Source organism: Piliocolobus tephrosceles, chromosome 4 (genome assembly GCF_002776525.5).
Source record: "Piliocolobus tephrosceles isolate RC106 chromosome 4, ASM277652v3, whole genome shotgun sequence".
NCBI lineage: Eukaryota > Metazoa > Chordata > Mammalia > Primates > Cercopithecidae > Piliocolobus > Piliocolobus tephrosceles.
The window spans coordinates 83,321,589-83,334,287 of record NC_045437.1 but is presented as its reverse complement, the minus strand read 5'-3'; the positions used below and the strand labels follow the sequence as shown (position 1 = coordinate 83,334,287).

The window sequence follows — 12,699 nt, the reverse complement described above, 5'->3', positions numbered from 1 at the left end:
ATACTGGTTATTTAAAACTTTTCACCCATTATGTTTTTGTTTCTCACGAATGCAAAGTGGGCTCAGAAATGCAAAAAAAAAACCTCAACTGCAGGCACACTAGTCTTTACATGTTTGTTGTAAAGTGACTGTTTAGGTTAAAATTCTTTCTCAATATCACAACAATTTAAGTTAGTGAAATTAAAAGTTAACATTTTAAGTTAGTGAAAGGATCTCTTAAACACTTAAACATAAGTGGTAGACATAATTAACCAAATTAGTCATGTTTTTGCAATACTTCAACAACAATGTCAATTTTATCCCCATATCTCCCAATAGCCAGTACTTACAATAAAACAGTCTTATCCAATTTATTCACAGCCAACAGAAGAAAGTACATTCTGGTGAATGCAGATGTTCTTTCCACCATCGCTTTGTGGTATGACAGTATATAAATAACCTTTATTAAACTAATAGATTTCAATATTTACTGGATTGAATGCTGTCCTTTATAAGAACTATTGAGAAAGACGAATGTTAGGTAAAAGTCTGGTAGCACCCAAATCAATATTACCTTGTGAGTGTTCAATAATATGCAGAGCTCATTAGTGAACCATTTTTTTTATATCAATCCTTAGCAAATACAGACCAAGAAGAGAGAGAAAAAGAATGGGAGATAGTTACATACAAAAGCATTCAAGCATGTCTCCCTTTCAACCTACATTACAAAGAAAACCAGTGCAAAATATGCTAAGCTTTACAATATCTTTTTTTTTTTTTTTGTAGTTAGCTATTTAATGAGGTTCTTAAGACATTTAGAACACCAATTTGTGAGGATAAATTCCATTCGTCAGGGCAAAAACAGATCGCAGGTAGCCCTGGAGCTGAGGAACAGCTTTGATTTTTGGTAGAATTTGTGAGTCCACAGCTTTCTGATCAATCTTGTGCTGCTCTGTAATCTCATATTTCTCTTTCTCTGTGTTGAAGATCTCACCTTCCTGGTGTCTGGGCTTCCACAACTTTTTCTTCTTGAAGTAAGCATCAGTAAGATGTTTTGGGATTTTGACATTGCTGATATCGATTTTGGTTGAGGTGGCAATGACAAATTTCTGGTGTGTTCTTCGTAGAGGAACTCGATTGAGGACCAGAGGTCCAGTCACAAGTAACAAGCCACTAGCCAGCTGCTTCAAGAAAACCACCCTCTTGCCCCTGTGGCGTCCAGTGAGGATGATCAGAATGGTCCCGGGGGTAATGCTGGCTCGCAGTTTTCTCACGTGCTGACGGAAGGGTTTTTTGCTGTGGGCTCAACAGCTTTCGAGGCACATCTTCAGTAGGATAATATCTAGGCATTTTGCGAAGTTTAACCACCCGGGTACCGCTGTTCTTGTCACCACCAACTGGTTTTGTAAGAGTTGCAAGAACCTTCTCCTTCTTTTTCTTTTCAACTTTGGATTTAGCGGCTGAGTACTCCCTCTTGTACATGGCCTTTCTGGAATACATGGCAGATCGGGAATATCTGCCAATTCCTCTGACAAGGACAGGGTTGCAGCTGCAATGGGGCTTCCCCTTCTTGGGCTTCTTAGCCTTGAGGTTACCCTTTTTCACCTTGCCACCAGCATCAGCCTTCTTGGCTTCGGGTTTCTTCTCTTTAGTATCTGGCTTCTCAACTTTTTCACCAGCCATCTTGCAAGATGGGAAAGAGGAGCTTTACAATATCTTAATATGATGCTCTAAATATGAACTTCGTTAGAAACTGCTGTCATTCCTTGGTGGCATCAGATAAATTTTTTAAATAATATATAAGAGAACATACCTTTTCAGTGATTTTATTTCAGGGGACCTTGATCCTTATGGCTTTGACATCCTGGGACAGAATCCATGATAGAGAGTCCCTCCCCAGAAGCCCTAGACTCATACACATTAGGCCATTTCTATTTGTATCATCTACAATTTCTTTCATCAGTGTTTTGTACTTCTTCTTGTAAAGATCTTTCCCCTCCTTTGTTAAATGTATTGCTAGATATTTTATTATTATCCTAATCAAAAGTACTCACATAAGTTCTCAAATTAACAACCTATCATCACACCTCAAGGAACTAGAAAAACAAAAACAAAAACAAACTAAACCTAATGCTAGAAGAAGAATATAAATAACAAAGATCAGAACATAGCATTACTATTATTGATCAATGGGGATTGGAAAATAACAGATGAAGCCTAGCTACTCTATAAAATAGTATCTCTGTCTTTTCAAATATACCAATAAGCCATAATTTGCTAACAAAATTATTTCACAAAGATTCTATATATAATTCAGTCTCAAGAAAATCTTTTACACATGTATCATTTCATCTGTATTCTTCATTTTTTCTGGCTAATTCTTAGCTGTGCGCTTTTCCCAGATGTTGTGATATGAGCAGGGATGTTAAATATATTTCATAAGAAGATCGATGGTGCTGAATATACCAGCATAAATCATGCTACCCTGTGTTACATATGATGGCAAGACACACTGACTTCAGTTTTACTTTCTTAATTTACTTTTTTGTCATCCAAACCGTATTAACTCAAATCCAATCTTCTTCTTGACCCTGCTGTCTTCGGTATTTTTAAATCATATTTTATTGGTTCCTCAGTTTTCCAGGTTTCTATACATTCTCCTTAGTATTGTGGTATGTCTCCTGATTGGTATCTGCATCTGGTCTTGTCTTTTTCTTTTCACTCATAAACTTTAATTAGACTGATTTTAAACACAAATTTCATTGAAGTCATCTCCTGTTCTTAATAGAAAAAGGTCAATTTTTCTCTGCTTAGATTTTCTAGGCCTCTATCATCTGATTTTATTCTCTTCTCTCTTTAATTCTTAATTTAGTATTTCCTACTTTATGCTAATCTCCTCAGTCTTTCCAGAAGTTGCTGTGCTCATTATTAAGTTCATACTGTCTACTCTACTTAGGCTGATGTTCTGGGTTCCTCTGATTCAATTCTTTGTTCATATAACTGTTTAAAATTCCATGGAATCTCCATCCAAGGATAAAACTACGAATTCTCTGAAATCTAGGAAAATGTGTATGTTTCTTTTATTAAAGATTAAAGAATAAAACACAGTGTTAGAGCATGGCCTTTAGAATCACATAGATGTGGACTCTGGTCTTGGCTTCAATGCTTCCCATCCATGTAAACTTGGACTCTGAAGCAAAGTCCCCTTATTTTTGAACTGATGATGACAGCACTTGCCTTATGTCTTTGTGTTCAATATTAAGTGAGGTTAGCATCAAGGATCTACCACAAAATGTGCCAGAGTTAACCTGCACAAATTATAGCTACTGCGTCTCTCCCATTTATGTTGTTATTCAGTTCAATTAGTGTGAAGTATATATTTTATTTCTTTAGCTATTTAGTTAGTATCTCAAAGGACTCTATCTTTTTTGTCTCTGTTTGGGTCTATGACTTTTTTCCAGTGGAAAAAAAAAAAATAAAACTACTATCAAAGGGTCTAGGACTATTTTCTCTTATAAGTCTGTGTAAATTTAGCTTCTCTTTTCAGCGTGTGTTTTTTTATCTGTATAGTGGAAACAATACATACCTCATAAGTTATTAATAGAATTAAGAAATATATTTACATGCAGGCTTCAAAATAATATGTTTTATAAATGCAAAGGATTTGTGACAGTTAATATTTAATATTTTAATGGTTAATAATAATGAAAATAAATATATTAAGAATATTGAATTAAAGGAAAGAGCTCAATATTCAATATTATATCACAACTTTAGAAACCAAACAAATGACAAAGAAAAAATTAGAGCCTCAGTTTTTGGCTATCTGAGATGTATAACATGATAGCTATATGCAAATTATTTATAGTTGTATTCATAATTGCAGTAATACAGAAGAATGTTCGTAATTAATTTTGCAGTCACAAGATAATTTCCACAGATATCAAGCCTTCATATAGAATATATAGTGGAACAGCTCTCTGAGCTTTCACTTTTAAATCCAATGCAATGATTGATACCCTTCTTTGAAGATGCTTCTCATCTGCTCTAAGTCTGTGTTAAGAACTTTTTCAGAAATGATAAATGCCTCACTTTAAGCATTCCTTTTTGAGCTTTTCTAATCCTTTATCTTGAATGCAGTGGTAACTACTATATGGAATGCAGGGAATGGCCATAAAAAATATCACATATGGCCCAGGGTCTGTTGTCTGATGAATGCTGTGATGTTGAAGGTGGAGCAATCTAAAATTTGAGTACGTTTGATTAGAATAATATCCTTTAAGGCAATCAAAAAGGAAATGGTATGAAGATTCTGCTTTTCTACAAATATTTTTTGAGCTCCTACTGATGTTCATTCCTCTTCTACGTGCTGCAGATTCAGTGGTGAAAACTCACAGAGTTCTTACCTTTATGACACTGTTATTCTAGTTAGTGAAATGCAAAACAAACAACTGAAACAAGAAATGTACAATACTGTGTCAGGTATTCTGAGAAAAAAGAGGAGAGGAAAGAAGCTGTAGAATGCAGAGGGCAATATATTGGGATGCCCTTCTACAAGGGGCTCTCAGGGAAGGACTCTTGGAGAAGGTGCCATTTGAAAACCATTTGCAGCAAAGTGACGGACCCAGCCATACAAGACTGGAAAACACATTGAAGGCAAAGGAGTCAGATATTTCAAAGTCAACAAGTGAGATTTCAGGATTTTTTGAAGAATGTGCAGTCCTCAGTATAATCTTTCTCCTTGAAATGCATAGTGTGTCTGTTTCCTTTGCTGAACATGACTACTTTATTGAGAGTGTGGTTATAAAAGAACTGATTTGAGATATATTTTGAGAGTCAGACCAAAGTCAGATGAGTTGTATCTGGAGTGTGAGGAAAAGAAGGGCTGGGGATGACTCATGGGTTTTTGGTTCTAGCAACTGGATGAATAATAGAACCATTTACCAGATGTTGGGATTAAGGGGCTTCCAGGTAAGTTTAAGATGCTTATTTAATTCTAAATGGAGATGTGGAGTATGCAGTGAAATATGTGGGTCTAGAGAGCACTGAGGACTTTTGGAAACTCTGAAATCTCTAATCTTTTAAGGATAAATGAACTAGATAAATAAATAATGAATTATTAAATAAATTATCTAGACAATTAAATAACTTTTTAAAGTGAAGAAAGTTTCATTGTAGTGGTCTGATTTTCAGCAGAATTTTCTGGATGATGTCTATTGTCAATTTAGCAGCAACAAGAAGAAGAGCTAGAGGTGTGAGCTATTAAATACAATTGCTTTAAACTATTGTGCCTGAAGAAGCATGGCTGAAAATACACTCAAAGCTTCTATCAAACATTTTTTAGAAATAATTTACCTTACTTCTGTGGATCCAAATGCTGCATTTGTGTTGTACTTGCCTTTATAACTAAATTGCAGAATATCCTTTTTTAAACCACCTCACATCCTCTAATTTCTTAATTATTTTTGTAATTTAATAATTAGTACTCAAAAAGAAATAGAAAACGGCCCATGTATCAGTCAAGGTTCGATACAAGACAGTAAAAACCACTTTATTTGGTTTGAGCCAAAAGAGATTTAATACGGAAAATTGTATGTCTACACAATTGTGTAAAGGGATGGAGGAGATACAGGCTCTAGGTTGAGCTTAAAGAAATTATCCCCAGAAGAGATAGTACTTTCTGTGGTCCAGGAGTCATTCTACATGTTTTTACACATATAAATTCTCACTAGGCATTTTTTCCTAGTCACTTACCTACCATCACACAAGTAGTAAACAGCAGAGCTGGCATTTGAACCCAGGCAATGCAACTCCTAAATTCATATTCCTAACCATTGTGCTCTTCTGTTGCTGTAGGTACTGAGCTAGCAATAGTAAGTGGTTATTTCTGCCAAGACCAAGGATTTAGAAAATTAGTAAGTAGCTGCCCAAACTGCCGGGTCTATGATCACACCATTTCAACAACTTCCATGCTTGCAAAATAATGTTCTATGCCTCAAAAACAAAAACGAAAACAAAAACAAAAACAAAACGGGGCCCAGATAGTGGGACTTCTGATACTACAGCCAATAAAAACAAAAACAGCAGAGGTGGAACCTGACTGGACCTCATTTCAATTATTGTAGATGTTAGTTTACTTGGTGAAAGCTTCATCACTTGTGGAAATGTTGAAATAAAATAAAATGGAGATCAGGCCGGAGAGTTCCCCAAGCAGACAAAACCAGGTAGACCACATAATAAAAACTTGGTGTATTTTTTAAAATGTAAGTGAAACTTAAGTTATTTCTTGCAAATGCTTCTGAAATCATAAATGAAGCTTACATTGCTCTCTAGAAATTGTATAAGATAATCACGTTTAACCAATCCTCTATCATCTGGAAACCTCTCCTGTAATATCTGTAATAAAGGTTTCAAACTTCCTTATTTTGATTGATAAGCCATCCTGTAACTATTGAGTTAAATTTCTCACCTTTTTTTCAGATTGAGTCTCTTGGGTTGCAATCTGTACTTCCTTTTCTGTGTGACAATAAACTAAAAATTTGTGTAACTTGAACTGATTTTATTTCGATAGAGCCCAGATTGAAGTGTAGTGTGAGCTTCAGCTTTCCAACCTCTTGATTTGTAACTACAGGGGTCATGAATGTGGTACATGCCAGGGATAATGTTGTGTGGATAAGGTGAGCCTGAAGCTGAGGACAATAGATGGTAATGTTCACAAGCAAAGGGCCAACTTTATGTTTACAAATGAACTACAATTACAAATGGTTCTACATTTTCTGTGATGCCGGAACAATTGATGTGACCTGGGCAGATGACATAATATGCAAAAACTTGTCATCTTCTGAGTACTTCAATAACCAGTTTAGATTCACAGCAAAATTGAAAGATACAGAGATTTCCCATATAGCCCCTGCTCCTGCACAGATATAGAATTTTGATTCTCCCTTTTCTGGTTGTATTATATGTGTATATAAAATAAGTCACTGTTCTTACAGGTTGCCCTTTCCTTCTCCTGGAATAATTCTGGCTTCTAATTTATAGCAAACACAAAGATATGTATATGGAAGATGGTCATACCAGTCAAGATCTACTGCATATTCCACATTACAATTTTTTTAAAGTATAAATCATTATAGAAAATCAAGTAAAGTTAAGACTAAGACTTACTGCTTTAGATTGTATGTATACAGTCTCTCTGGAGTTTTAATCTAAAGGGATATGAACTCTTAGCTTGAAAGTTCAGATCTGGCAGTGGTCTACTGTGCAATTTTAAGCATGTTACTTCTTCCTTTTCTCTCTGAGTCTCAGTTTCCTCAATCGCAGGAGGAGAATAATAACAATCATGCCCCTAGAAATATAGAAAATTGTAATAAGTGCTGAAAAAATATTTTTAGGAAATAGGGAGTAGTAAGAGTGAGCCAGCTTGCCCTCAAATCCCTGACCTAACACTTGTGAGTTCTGTGACCTTGAGTAAGTCATTAAAATGCTCTAACCCTGTATTTTCTCATTTATCAAATGGGAGTTTAAAAGTAGAAATTTAATTTGCTGAGAATAATGGTTTCTACCTCCATCCGTGTCCCTGCAAAGGACATGTCCTCATTCCTTCTTATGGCTGCATAGTATTCCATAGTGTATATGTACCACATTTTCTTTATCCAGTCTATCATTGATGGGCAGTTGAGTTGATTCCATATCTTTGCTATCATGAATAGTGCATGCAGCAAACCACCATGGCACACATTTGCCAATGTAACAAACCTGCACATCCTGCACATGTATCCTGGAATTTAAAATAAGACAACATTCAAAAAAAGTAGAAATTTAACTGCGTTCTTGTAAGATTAAGTGAAACCATCAAGAAATGTGCTGGATCTTGAGACTTCCTATAAAGCACTCAATAAATGTCAATTATTAATAGATTCCATTAAAGTTACACAGACTTTTGTCACTTCACTGCAGTTCCAATGCTTATAATTGTGCATGATCTCAATAAAATACTTTGTGAAGTCCGCCAACTTTGCAATCTGCCTTTAGCTCGTTATTAAGCAATGGGTACCTGATCTATAGCTCTGTTTTTTTTTTTTTTTTTTTTTCCAGTAAACTTGAATTGGACCTAATTTCAGTTTACTTGTTTGGCTCTCTCTCTCTCTCTCCCTCTCTCTCTCTCTCTCTCTTTTTTTTTTTTTGAGATGGAGTCCCGTTCTCATTGCCCAGGCTGGAGTCCAATGGCATAATCTCGGCTCACTGCAACCTCTACCTCCTGGATTCAAGTGATTCTCCCGCCTCAGCCTCTCAAGTAGCTGGGATTACAGGCGCCCAGCCACCATGTCTGGCTAATGTTTTGTATTTTTAGTAGAGGGTGAGTTTCACCATGTTGGCCAGGCTGGTCTCGAACTCCTGACCTCAGGTAATTCACCCACCTTGGCCTCCGAAAGTGCTGACATTACAGGTGTGAGCCACTGCACCTGGCTCTCTTAAAAGGGTACATTTTGCAATATCTATTAGTAAAGCAAAAGAAAGACATTGCATTTCATTATTTACGTGGGAAACAGAAGAAAAATACAAGAATAAAGAAACGTTGCTTTACAAAAGCCATTTCCATGATGTTTAGTTTCTAATGGTAGAAGTCATGAAGGGGAGACTTAAACAAATATTGTACAGCTAATTAGGCCAGAATAGTCTCAGAAGCTTGACTTCAGCCTACCCTGATGCAGTATTTGCGATGCTGAACAGAATTTTAATATTTATCCATCTCTCATGGTAAAAGTGTACCCTCACATAGCATTAGATAATCCTCCAATATTAAATATATCTAATTGAAAACTAGGAATAGTCCGGGCATGGTGCCCAGCGCTTTAGGAGGTTGAGGCAGGAGGATCTCTTGAGGTCAAGAGTTCAAGACTAGGCTGGGCAACATATTGAGACCCCCATTTTTACAAAAAATTAAGAATTTAACTGGGCATGATGGCTTGTACCTGTAGTCCTAGCTATTTGGGAATCTGAGGTAGGAGAATCCCTTGAACCAAAAGTTAGCGGCTGCAGTTAGCTGAGATTACTCCACTGTCTCCAGCCTGGGTGACAGAGCAAGACTCTGTCTCTAAAACAAACAAACAGAAAACCAAACAAAACTAGAAATGAATAATTGCTTCCAGTTCTGCAAAGAAGATAAATTTGTACAAGTATTGATATGTTTGTTAGGCCTCAAATATTCCTTAAATATTGATCATTACTCAGACTCTGAAATGGTTAATCTAACACACACACACTATGACATTTGATAAGTGAACTGAATATTCACAGAACCAATATTTTACTTATTGCTGCATAAAAGATATTCATATTACATGGATACCAGCTTTCTATTTATATTAATTTAAAAATAAAAGTAAATAAAGCATGACTGATATGTTAGAAATTGAAATAGATAATGGTGTGCATCAAAGTATAGAGAATATTATCAGTAATATTAATCTCATTTAGTTATTTGTAGCAGTGGATTCTGTGTCACCAGTTGGAAGGCTCTTTATCAGTCTGTTAATATTCTGTTCATGATTTCATTTTCACACAGGTACTTGTAAGCTATGAAAACTTAGACTAAGAAATCTGAATAACTTCAAATTACTGGGGCAGTTAATTCAATTCTAGAAGTCCTTAAGCTGTTCATTAATGTTGCAGCCAGAAACTGGAATGCTTAATGTATTGCTTTTCATAGAAAATAAATTTTTCTCTCTGCAGAACTGTATTACAGATAGTACTGCTGAGTTGTTTTAACGTACAAAAAGAGATCCTGAATAAGGTATGGTGAGCAAACTTCTCTCTCTTTCTTTTTTCTACTTTAGGTAGAAAAGATCATAAAGGCTCAAAAGGAGTGAATTAACAGCTCAGTTTCCTGGAAAAAATCAGTAGTTTTATTTCCATTCTCTTGTAGATCAGAAGTGGAAAAATGCCATTTACTCTGGGAAATGAATAAGAAGGGGCTTCTTTGTTGGGAAATCCTAGTTATTTGTGGGATTTTTGAATCTTTCTTATGTTAACATATGAGAGGGATTGATAGTTCATGTTAAAACAACCTCCTGACTGCACAGGGATAATATCGGAGCTGTTTACTATCTATGGATGTTCAAATGTAAAGTCCTATCTGGAGAGTACAGGCTATTAGCACATGGTGGGCCTTTCCATCTTGAAGGTGGTAAATCATTGTGAACTCTTCTTGTTTGAAATTCCACCTATGATTTTATGAACTTAATCCTACTTTATATATTATAATTAAATAGTCATTAAACCATCTTCTTTTGCTGAGGACAGTGATGTAATTTCAGGGCAAGTGTTTACCAATGTAAGACTATGAATTGATCGGTTATAAATGAATATAACCTTTCTTCTTCCTTAACACTCCTCTATAACCACAAAACAAAGACTGGACTAGAATAAGTTTGTTATATGATATACGAATTCTCTGAAAACTATCTGGAATATTGTCTTTTCTTCTTCCTTTGGAATGTGCTTGCCACAGAACAATCAAAATGATCTTGTAACAACATGACCATATTACAATTATTTTTCACTCAAAACCCTTGAAAAAATCCTTATTGCATTTATAGAAAAAATTTATTTTCTTACCAGGTCCTAAATTTAGGTAAAATATTTAAAATCTGTCTCTGCTTAGCAATTAACCCTTGTGTTATCTTTGTCCCATTTGCTCAATATTCTCTTGCAACACTGTCTTCCTACTGTTCTTGGAATATGCTACTCTCTTTCCTTACCACAGGATATTTGTACATGCAATTCCTTCTACTTTTCCCTGCTTTTCACATATTTATGTCTTTTTTTTATCCCTCAGATTTTAATTGATGCATCACCTCCTTTGATGAGATCTACCTGAAATTCTATCTTAGAATTAATTGGTTTATTTCATGTCATTTGTCACAACTTACAACAATTTTATTCAATTGTTTCATGACTTCTTTATTGTATGATTCCATCCTTCCATAGAGTCGAAACACCAATGATTCAAGAATATTGCCAATCTTGTTCACCAAGAACAAAGTCTAGGACACAGAAGTCAGTAAACAAAACTGGATTTGTCCTCCTTTTTCCTTACTTTTCCATGCTACCTTTCATTATCCCTTTTGCAGGGATACAGGTTGGAGACTTTGGTAATGCTGTCAGTTTGTTGGCTACAGTAAATGAAATTACAAAATATCTGAGTGGTTTCAGGCATCTGTTTATAACAAATGCTGCAGGGCTCAACTAATAGAGCACATTTAACTGCAGAGGGCAGTGCTGTCTAATGTCCTGTACAGCAATCCCATGACTCCTAACTAATGCTGTTTATTTCACATTCGATGTCCTTTGATGGATGCTCTAAAATTCTTTCATTACTGTTTTAGTAACGTATTATGCAATTACACTTTAGAAATGACACTTCTTATAAGAAATATCAGAGTTTTAGCCACGGATGCGTCAGAGTGTTTCTTAAATTAACTGGATGGCCTTTTGGAAATGATTTTTTTTTGAAAAATTGTGGATACTTGCATTTGGTTCTAACTTCTGATTTCACTTCCTTTAATCTCTCCTTTAAAAAATGCTTTTGGGATTTAATCAGATTTAACAGTAAATAATGCAACTGCCAACCAGCCTCACTAATTTTTAGAAGGCTAAAATAGATTTTGAATCTAAAAGTGCTTTCTCTCATGCTCTTGCCTACAAATTTTCTGGCCTTTCATCTTCCTTAATCCATTCATATTGGATAACACTCTGCCAGATTAATCTTCAGAGCATATCTCTGGTGCTGTCACTTTTCTGAACAATCTGTAAAGATGCCTGATTGCTTAATTAGAATTACTTAGTCTTTACGACCCTCCTAATTTTGTTTGATGTCACGTGTCCCACCTTACTCTAAATGCTTCCCTATTAATTTGAAAGAACTTCAAACCTACCCATCACTGTCTACCTCCCAGGTCTTTACTTGCACTGTTACCAGCCAGTCAAGCCTGCATTGGGGAGAGACCCTCTAAAAATCTGGCAGAGAACTAACAGGTCTGGATTTCTACCACATCGTTGGCCTCAGATTTACTCCTTGCATATTGGCAAAATCTGCTTTCACTTTCATGACCCCTACTATTGAACACATTTTCTGAGATGAGGAGAGAAAGGTTTCTCAGAGAAGTGACCAGATAAAAGAGATGCTAAATGTCAGGGAGGAAAGTAGCAGCTGTGAGAAAAATGGGTTGTCTTTTGGTACTTTTTTCAATATTTGATGCTAAGTGTTTCAGTCATTATTTTTTTTGTCTTCTCCTACTCTTAAAGAATATGTAATGTGTCATTAGCCTCTGTATGTCACATCTATTCATGTAGGATATTCAGAAAATATTGCTACCTTTTCAAGATGAATTTGTATTACAGCTCCAGTGAAACTGGAAAATCCAAATTTTTATTTCCAATAGCAGAACATGGTGTGTTAATGACAAATTAAAAATAATTTTCTTCGGTGTTTTAGACATGAAGTCCTTGCCCATGCCTATGTCCTGAATGGTACTACCTAGATTTTCTTCTAGGGTTTTTATGGTATTAGGTCTAACATTTAAGTCTCTAATCCATCTTGAATTAATCTTCGTATAAGGAGTAAGGAAAGGATCCAGTTTCAGCTTTCTACTTATGGCTAGCCAATTTTCCCAGCACCATTTATTAAATAGGGAATCCTTTCCCCATTTCTTGTTT

At 35.5% G+C, this 12,699-nt stretch overlaps 1 pseudogene across 1 annotated transcript; it reads right to left on the bottom strand.

Annotated features, from left to right (window-relative positions):
• Positions 1-746: 746 nt before the first annotated feature.
• On the bottom strand, positions 747-1,669 carry LOC111544512 (annotated as a pseudogene). Its single transcript, XR_002732183.3, has one exon. The product of XR_002732183.3 is annotated as a 60S ribosomal protein L6 pseudogene (transcript).
• Positions 1,670-12,699: the final 11,030 nt, after the last annotated feature.